Genomic DNA, 10,923 nt, shown 5'->3' with positions numbered 1-10,923 from the left:
TTCTGTTTTGTTATTTATTCTTCAATGCATAGCAAAAATTATTCAGAACAGGGTTTTAAACTACCAATGAGACAAAATTACAAAAGGTGCGAACGAAGTAGAATTGCAAGGTGCAAAATTAGTTCGACATCAGATAAACGATGTAGTTCACGTTACTGTTATAAAGATAACGACATGGTTTTGACGATGGCTAGTAGCTACATGCTACAGAAAATGTTTGGAATTCAAACCAGAGGCAAAGCTTCATTCTTGGCATTCTGGAAGATTTCTGGTTCGTCGCTGAGCAACAAGTATTCCAGCAATTAAATATTAGATTGAATCAACTCAGGTCAATAAGGTCTTCATTCAAACCAAAGAGGAAAAAATCCAGGCATGTAGATTCGGTGATCTGGCAGGCCAATGAATTGTACCACATAGTTTTTCACATACCTAACATTTTGGACCATGCGAAGCAATGTTTCGTTTTTATTTATCCCGTACTTCTCTTGCTAGTTTGCACTGTTAGTTAAGCCACCTTATATATAAAACTTGCTATTCAAGAAGTTTGATACATTTCAGTTAATTTTAGAATCAGGAAGAAGTAGAATAATTAAAACTAATACTAAGTATAATGAAAACTAAACATTAAGGAACATTGGTTATACGTGTCTGGATACAAATCCTGTAGAGACATGCCATGCAGAAAACAGAAAAATATTAGCAGAAATTATTTTTAATATTATAAAATTGCTAGAATTGCTATTGAAACTATTCTTAAAGTTACAAATAGTTTCTGGAAAATATCTCAAAATGCAATTTCAAATTCTAAAATGAACCACAGCCTTAATCAACGACATTTCTAGTTTTTATTTTCATATTTTTTTAATATTATGAATTATTCATAAAGTAATTCTAATCTTAGTTTTGACTACTCAAAAGTCATTTTATGATTACTATAGAAAAATATATTCATTCAAGCGATGAGAAAAAATGGAGAACTGTTTTTGGAAGACAAGAAGGGAAAAAAAATTCAAATTGTGTCACAGACACGAAGCAGCGAAGCGCGTTTTAGGACATGAATATATCGCTCATAATTTATTTTTGTGACAAACACATTTCATTTATGCATATTTTGAAACAAATGAGATGAAACTGCTCTAACTCTTTCAGGCTAACCAAAAAGTTTTTAAAAAAAATTGTTTTTGTTTGTTTGTTTTTTTAGAAAAAAACAGGAATAAGTTATTTTCAGTTGATGTGACAACATTGAGAAACATACTTTTTTTTCTGTCAGCCGATCTCATGAATACAGACAACGTTTCCAACTGAACATTCATTTCAAAAATCCTTTGAAAAATACATTCAGATTTTAATGCATATTTAAAACAGAGCTTTGAAATGGCGATGTTTATGCATAGAAAATAAGTCTTATTTCCAATTTTTCTTTTTCTTTCTCAAATCACTCTTATTAAGTATTAAATAGGTGGGCTTTTTTTCCGGAAGCATATAAAAAGTAGTTGTCTTAGAAATGCTCAACTACTTATACGCAATAAAAAAAACTAAGTATTCTTTTTTAAAGTATTTCAATTTTTATCGCGTCACTAAATGTGAATTTTAGTTAAAATGACAAGTCATTTTTTAAATGAAAAGAGCAATATTTATCATTTTTCTGACACATACAGAAATAATAATGAGAAATATGACAAACATAAACAATTCAATAAGATGATTTATACAAATGCTAACACTTACGGCTTCAGCAAGTGCATATACCTTTCTCAAAAGTTGTATGGCTCCATTAAAATCCTAAAAATGAGTTGTTAATTTTGATGAGTTTTTCGTAAAATTTTTTTCATACATTCGAATTACTCTAAGTTATTTGGCAAGAACGATTTAGTTAGAATCAAAAAATCCTCAACGAAGGAAAGTTTTTCACAATCTTACTCTGTATTGGTTTGAATGACGTAAACGATTCTATAACCCACCCCCTTAGTAAGTTTCCCTTTACATTACGAGTAAGTTTCAATCAAAAAGTTTTCGAATTTCAATCTAGAAGTTCTCTACAAAAAAAAATTTTTTAGTGCTAGTTTAGATTGGTTTGAATGACGTAAGCGATTCTATTTCTTCTCATTCTTCTGGTTTCCCTTTTCCATTACGAGTAATTTTCTATCAAAAAATTTTACAAGTTTCAATCTTATTTATTTATTAACCGGTACACATACATGTAGGCTTGTGTGCTCAATTACATAAGTATGTCTTATAAGTCTTTGCCTAGTAGAAAGATAAATAGTACAATTCAGAGAAAGACAGCTCGAATAAACATTCAAGTTTCCGATGGGATTTGGACCCGCTACCTCCACGATACCGAGCGTACATACCGCTCGGCAAGGGCGGCGCCAAGTTTCAATCAAACAGTTCTTTGCGAAAGAATGTTGTTGTAGTTTATTTACGTCGCACTAGAACTGCATTATAGGCTATTGGCGACGGTCTGGGAAACATCCCTCAGGATGATCCGAAGACATGAAATCACAATTTTGATCCTCTGTAAAGGGGATGGCAACCCCGCTTCGGTAGCCCGACGACTTGCACGCGAAGTCAAGCACTTTAACTCAGAACAGTTTAACGAGGACCAATACCGCACACCCTCGCTTCTTACGCAGACTGATCCGAATGGTCACCCATCCGCACACTGACCGCAGCCAGTGATGCTTGACTTCGGTGATTTGCTGGGAACCGTGTCTTAACGATCAATCCACTGCGGGACTTTTTTGCGAAAGGATACGGTATAGTATTTTTATTTACGTCGCACTAGAGCTACACATTGAGCTATTGGTGACGGTCTGGGAAACATCCTTGAGGATGATCCGAAGACAACATACATACGTCACATCCCGTTTCACAGGGAGGACACACTCATACACCATCCATCCATCCGCAGATCGTAATTTTGATCTGAATCAGAGCACGATCAATCTCCGAGCACTCGATGTAATTTTAAAGATAGATAGTAGGTACTTTATTTACGTCACACTAGAGCTGCGCAATGGGCTATTGGCGACCGTCTGGGAAACATCCCTCAGGATATTCCGAAGACATGCTATCGCAATTTTGATCCTCTGCTGAGGGGTTGGCTCCCCTGCTTTGGTAGCCCGCAACCTGCTAGAAGTCGAGCGCTTTACGGTAGAACAGTTTAAGGAGGACCGATACCGCGCACTCTCGGATTTCAAAGAACGTTGCTTTTTCTTCTTTTTCACAATTTACAAATCTACAAAAATCATAATCTACAAAAAAGACTCTGATTAGAGATCGAAAGTACTCAACAGTCATTAATAACTGTTACACACTCGTAACAGTTCTAAAATTACATACAATTTGCTTATTTATGTACTATTATATATGATACTGATGCAGAGTCTTCCAAGAATAGTCTGAAATTAACAACAAAATAAATCGTTACTTGAAAATTTATAGACCTCGATATTTTAAAGCAAGTACAATTAAGTGACGTTAATGCTTAAATAACATAAAAATTTCAACAAATATGGAAAATTTCATGCATATTTATATTTTTTCCTGGGTTTATATGAATGTTTTTATTTAAATGAAAATATATATATATACATTGAAAAACTTTCGGATTTAACTCAAAAAATGACTCCCGAATTAAAAATACTAAAAATGGAAACGACTAAGCATTATTAATTTAAATTTGAAGCATTTTTATGTTTATAAATGCAAAGCATGTTCAATATTCGAATAAATAAAAAATAATTCTTTTTCGCCATAACAACATATTTAAAGTAGAAAAAAAAAATAATAAAAAATTGAAGAAATAAAAGTAAACTTCTAGTTAAAATAGGAATTTAAAAATTATTTTTCTCTTGACAAAAAAAAAAAAAAAAACTTGTGCTTGATGTTTATTTAATGAATATCTCCATTTTATGTTGTGATTTTAAAACATTGTAGTAAACCTTTATCTCTGATTTCGATAAAATTCGGAGTATAATAAATAATTAGACAATTATATTTATTACTTTCAATTTCACAGTTTAAAAAATAGTTCATGCTTTTTTTATAACGTCTATCCTTTTTCCTACTTAACATATTCCGGTCCGTTCAAAACGTCACATACTTTTTAATTAAAATAAACTTCCTTAAAAAGTTAATTAAAAGAAGCATTATTTTTCAGAATGAATCCAATTGCTTTAATCTCGCTGCTTTGAAAAAAAACTCGAAGTTCACTTTTGAAAAATATTTAACTCTTAATTACTTCAACTATCATTAAAATTAATTTTATTGCCTCGTATTTTTTAGTGTCGAGATTCCATGACTTAAGCACTGTATTTATATTTTTTTACTGCTACACTTTTGAATTTTTGAATACAACTAATGAAAAACTCAAAATATAATACAAAGTTAATTGATGTTTGGTTAGGAAAAAACATTACTTTTCAATTAATTGTCATTATCTCTCGTTTCTTTCTCGCTTTAATTATTGAATGGTGCAAATCAATTTCGCAAAAATATTTTTTCTTAACTGTGTAAGATAGAAAGAGTAAAAAATCTTGAAGTAAAATATGTTGCTTTGAAACGACAAATATAAATATTAATGAAAGTTTTTGTTAATACAAAATAATTAAATAAATTTCGCTAAAGCATCAGAGATAAGTACAAAACATTTTTTTAAATGTACAATAAAAATATTAGCTCAAACAGTGATAATTGCAATAACTCTTCAATTAAATGGCATTTAACTTACAGTTACTTCTGAATAAAGGACAACATAATACATTTTCTTTTTAAATTCTGTTTCTAAGCATAATTTTTTTCAGTCAGTGCATTCAACAATTGACAGGCATCAATAAAATGTTTAGCAATTCAATATTTGAAGACGAGAATGAAATTTGTTTATTCAAGATTGGTAATACTAGTTTATTATTGTTTTTGTTATATACCCTTTTTTAAAAAAATAGATTAGATAGTCGTTTAAATAATATTAATTAAAATCATTTTTTTCTTTTAAATAATATGGCAGCAAAATCTATTGTCCAATCTAAATTATACCACTAAAAAAAGTATTGGATTCGGTGAGATTGCAGAGTAATGCTAATAACAAATAATTGAGGTGTACTGTTGGCTACTCACTTAAATTAAAGTTGAAGTCTAAGCAGAATGTTCACATTTTCTATATCGAAAAGGTATAATTTTCACCTCATGTTACTCAGCAGGCACGGCTAAAATTAAAGATTTTAAAAAGATAATTTTTCCATATTACGTCAAGCATGTATATTCAGACAGATTTATTTTATGGCCTGTATATGAAAAGAATAACTCATATGGCTTTCTTTCTGTCCCGCAGTGGACTGATCGTTAGCAGATCACCGAAGTCGAACATTACTGACTGCGGTCAGTGTGCGGGTGGGTGATCACTTGGATCAGTCTGCGTAGGAACCGAGGGTGGGCGGTATTGGTCCTCGTTAAACTGTTCTACCGTAAAGTGTTCGACTTCGCGTGCAGATCATCGGGCTACCGAAGCGGGTGTGCCATTCCCTCAGCAGAAGATCAAAATTGTGATGGCATGTCTTCGAATCATCCTCATGGATGTTTACCAGATCGTCGCCAATAGCCCATTGTACAGCTCAAGTGCGACGTAAATGAACTACAACAACTTCTCTCTCGCTCACACATACGCACTTTCATTTTTTCTAAATGAGTAAAACGCAATTGATTTAAAACGCAATATTGATGAATAAATATATTTCAGTGTGAAAATATGTTGCATTTTAATTGGTAAAAAAAAAAAACAAATTAAAGTGCAACGCATTTCATATAATGTATTTATCACCTGAAAAAACTAACAATCACCTGATACAATACAAAACAGAGAAAATATCAAACCTACTTTTGCCATTATATACAATACCGGAATTCCTCACATTGCCGATAACGTATACATCAACTTAATCTTAAAGTCAATTTTAATTAAGGTAATTAGTTTACGAAAGATAGATTAAATTTAATTGTTTAGAAATTAAAATAACTGTAAAAAATTCTCATTTTAAGCTCACTATGGTTTCAACAAAATGAGAGTAAATTGATAAAAAAAAAAGATAAAAAAAACTTCATAGTTATTTTTTTAAATTCAAATATACAAAAGTAAACTATCAAAATATTACTTGGAGATAATTATGTGTGATACTGTAAGCAAGTTTAAGCGTCCTTGAAGGAATTTGAAACTTAACAATTATAATCATCAAATATTTTGTCTAGGTTTGATAAAATGACTATAGACTACTTGATTAAACAACTTATACAATTATCAAGCCAGTAAATAAAGAATTAAAATATTGTGTATGGGTATAGTTTGTAAGGGGTATAATTTGAACTTCAGAAACATGTTACTTTTGAAAACATGTAAGCCATTTTGAAAGATTATTATAAAACNTCATGGATGTTCACCAGACCGTCGCCAATAGCCCATTGTACAGCGCAAGTGCGACGTAAATGAACTACAACAACTTCCCTCTCGCTCACACATACGCACTTTCATTTTTTCTAAATGAGTAAAACGTTGAATGACGGTTATATAAATTGATTTAAAACGCAATATTGATGAATAAATATATTTCAGTGTGAAAATATGTTGCATTTTAATTGGTAAAAAAAAAAATAATAATTAAAGTGCAACGCATTTCATATAATGTATTTATCACCTGAAAAAACTAACAATCACCTGATACAATACAAAACAGAGAAAATATCAAACCTACTTTTGCCATTATATACAATACCGGAATTCCTCACATTGTCGATAACGTATACATCAACTTAATTTTAAAGTAAATTTTAATTAAGGTAATTAGTTTACGAAAGATAGATTAAATTTAATTGTTTAGAAATTAAAATAACTGTAAGCTCACTATGGTTTCAACAAAATGAGAGTAAATTGATAAAAAAAAGAGAAAAAAAACTTCATAGTTATTTTTTTAAATTAAAATATACAAAAGTAAACTATTAAAGTATTACTTGGAGATAAGTATGTGTGATACTGTAAGCAAGCTTAAGCGTCCTTGGAGAAATTTGAAACTTAACAATTATAGTCATCAAATATTTTGTCTAGGTTTGATAAAATGACTATACACTACTTGATTAAACAACTTCAAAAATATTGTTTTACATGTTTTCAGGCTGAACATGTTTCTGTCGTATGAAATGAACAAATTTTACGAAACTTATAAGATATTTCTGAACATTATATTTTAATTATTTAGATGCTAAATGATTTTATAAGCTGAAAAATACATAGTTTCATTAAGACATTTCTGAAAAATACATAATACGATTTTCATGAGCTCTATGAATTGTCTACTCTAGACTATGAAATGAAAAAAGACTACAGAAAGTTTTATACAGAAAGTTTTACAGAAAGTTTTTACAGAAAGTTCTAGACTACAGAAAGTTTTATAATAACCTTAAGGCTTACATGTTTTCAAAAGTAACATGTTTCTGATGTTCAAATTAACAAATTTACCGCACGACCTTGTAAACTATATCCATACACATAATTTTAATTCTTTATTTACTCGCTTGATTATTGTAAAAGCTAATTGCAAAACTTATTAAACTTTCTCATGTTTGGATTGGACATTTAAGTTCATAAGAATTTTAAATTGAAGTATTTTGAAAACAGTTAAAAGGAGACAACTCTTAAAATCAATATCAAAGCATAATACATAGCTTATTGTATTGAATACGGATAATGAATGATTTGTGACAACAATTGAAGTGCTAAAATTCATTACAACAGTCAATATTTGTTCAATTTATAATAATGTATGAATATAATAATATCCGTTTCTAAGCTCCTTAACGGATTGGCTATATTAATATTTATAAGACTGTAATATAGTAAATAGGATATTTATTTGGAAGAATATATTTCACATTTAATTTTTTAAGGCACATTTCTTTCTTTATTTGATAACATATTTTAAAGTTCGAAGCATTTCAAATCGATTATCTTTGTAATTATCTGAATACCTGTTCTTCGTACAGGTTAAAAAAAAAGGTAAAATCAATAAAGTGGAATTAACGAATAATGAAATCATGCACATAACTGAAAGGTATATGCCGGCAAAATAGATAAAGTTAAAATGAAAATAATTTTTTGCTTATTTATTATTATTTGTTGCTCTTCTCGGTAACTTTATGTTATTAGATTAAACAAAAAAATTTCTTTACCAGTTCGTAAGAGCAAATTAAAGATTGACGATATTCAGTGTCATTTGGTATATGTTATTGTTTGATATAAGTTGCATAGAAATCAAAATTTACCACAATCAAGTAATTTTGGCGGTATTTATCCCTCTCGAAGGGGAAGGGGCACATAAAACCAGTATCTATTTTTCAGTATATTTAGTGAAGATTGTAACTGCACCTGATACCACAATATCAATAGTGCCTATTATCAAAATTAAGTAAGCATCGTTGCATAAATTATGAGATACACTTTTTTTACGGTCTTTCGAAACTAATAAGTATTTTCCCCCGTTTAGGTGCATAATTTTGCTTTTGGTATACAACGTTTTTTTTTAAATGTGAGTTACCTATAATTTTAAATTATTTGTTTTTATCGAAACACCATTCAAAAGCTAAACCGAAATAAAAAATAAACGCGTGGTTTCAGACAGCAGCACAGCCAGAAAAATCTTCTGAGAGGGATTTTAAAATTGAAGGTTTAAATTTCCATACATGTTAAATACGATAATTTAAATAGGATAAATTTTAACTAAGGAATTACTGAATAGTATAGTATGTATAAATATATAGCATGTATAAATTAATAGAATCTATAAAGATATGGTGTAGTACCTATAAATTAATGATTATTGAATAACATTAGCAATTTTAAATTTCTATAGATTTTATTTTTTTAAATGCAACATATGAAGATAAAATGATGAAAATATAAAAAAAAAAAGACTTCATTGCCAAGTATATTGTCAATCAAACTTCCGACTTAAGAGTACTCAAATTTAAACTGGTGTTCTGTGCTGAATGACAATACAAGTTTCACTTGTTTTCAAACCATTTAAAGTAGAACTTATTATCATTTGATCGACAAAGGAAAATTATCGTTACTTCGACCACTTTTTATTTTGAATGAAGCTCTGTATACTTTAAATATACCGTTTCACGATAGTTACTGCAAAATTTATCACCAGTAAAACTTTTATTTACTTTCCAAGCTAGTACTTAAATATCAACACGAACTCTGTGCTTGATGACAATATAAATTTCAAATTTTCAACAAATGTTACTGTCATTTTATTTCCAAATAGAATTTATGGTCAATCGAAAATTTGATTACCCCCCCCCAGGCTAACTGGAGTGCTCAAATCTCACTGGAATATTGCACTTGCTGTCAAAACAAGCATAAATCGCTTTTTTATTTTGAAATTGAATGTATAGTCAATTGAAATTTCAACCTCTTACAGGGTAGCTAGAATTTTCAAATTTATACTGGATCCAAATGACAATACAAAAAATTACAATTGCCTCATAAGTATTGCAAGCAAAGTATATCTCCCTTTGTCCGCCAATCAAAATTTCTATAAATTACCGACCTTAAAAAACTTAAGAGACACAAAATTTAAGAGTAGAAAACAATAATAATAAAATTTTTTTACAAGAGGATACTATGAAGAAGAAAATTATAGTTTTGTCACACTTAAAACAAATAACTCACATTTGTAATAAACTTCTATCACCACTGAAAATTCGTACACGTATGTAGCAAATGGTGTGTCTTACGATTTTTGTTTCAGAGGCATTTATAGAAATATTTCTCCTTCTTAGCTCATTTAAAAAATACATTTCTCTCTTTAATCAAAATGTATTTATAGCTACTTCAAAGTAAAATATACCGGCTAACGGTTTTTAACAATAAAACTTTAATAATACAAAAACATAATACCTTTTTCTGAGAAATTAGTTCCAAAGAAACAGTCGAAGTAGAAAAAAAATGTTTTCAAGTTTTTTTTTCTTTCCCTGCTCAATTAAAATTAGAACAATAAGTGGATTATAGGTCCCAACGTAGGCCTCTTTTTTTGTTATAATCATGCTTTGTAAATAAAATTAAATTACCTTAACTCCTTTGTTACGGCAGTCAGCTCCACCGAAGTGACGCCACAGAACTTGGCACCAAGTTGCAAACTGTGCACGTAGGTAAGCTGCTGTTCATATTTTCTGATTTAAGAGTTACATTACAATTTATATGGTAATTTTGCAAACATAATAAACAAAAATGCAATTCAGGATAATTAAATAAATTAAGACAAGGCAGACAAACTTCTGTCCTGTGTGTACCAAATGCCAGATAAATACTCATACTGTCAGGTCATTGCTTGGATGAAGGCTAAAAATGGTGCTCGTACTCTCAGGGTATCGAGTAGATGTCGGTTAAATACGGCGCTCAGATCTAAAGCGTTAATAATCCTTTAAAAAAATATATTTCAAATAATTTAATATTCTCAAGCCAAATTTTGATGTTAAGATGGTGCAAGTACATGATGGCAGATCCAGTTTACGTGCAAATTGTTTAGCCAAGCATCGTAAATATTGAAAAATCTATAAAAAGTAGCTTAGCTTAAGAGTGACCAGCTCATCAGGAAAATAAAGGCGGATGGCATTGACGATTTTGTCACCATCATGTCACTACTCAGAGCCCTAGCTTCTAGATTCCCCTTGGTAGGTAACCAGCTAATGGGGAGAGTCTTTATTTTTTAATAATTTGATATTTCCAAAACTAAGTTTTCTTTTATTAGCACTTTTGTTTTTAAGAAAAATATGTTATTTAAAACTATGGTAATAATTTAAGGAGTGAGAGGTGGTCGAATATCTACAAATATTTTTAACTGTAAGAAGTTTTGTTGCAGAAGTACAGAT

The sequence above is a fragment of the Parasteatoda tepidariorum genome, chromosome 3, assembly GCF_043381705.1.
Source record: "Parasteatoda tepidariorum isolate YZ-2023 chromosome 3, CAS_Ptep_4.0, whole genome shotgun sequence".
In the NCBI taxonomy this organism is placed as follows: Eukaryota; Metazoa; Arthropoda; class Arachnida; order Araneae; family Theridiidae; genus Parasteatoda; species Parasteatoda tepidariorum.
Note: the sequence above shows the minus strand (reverse complement) of the source record.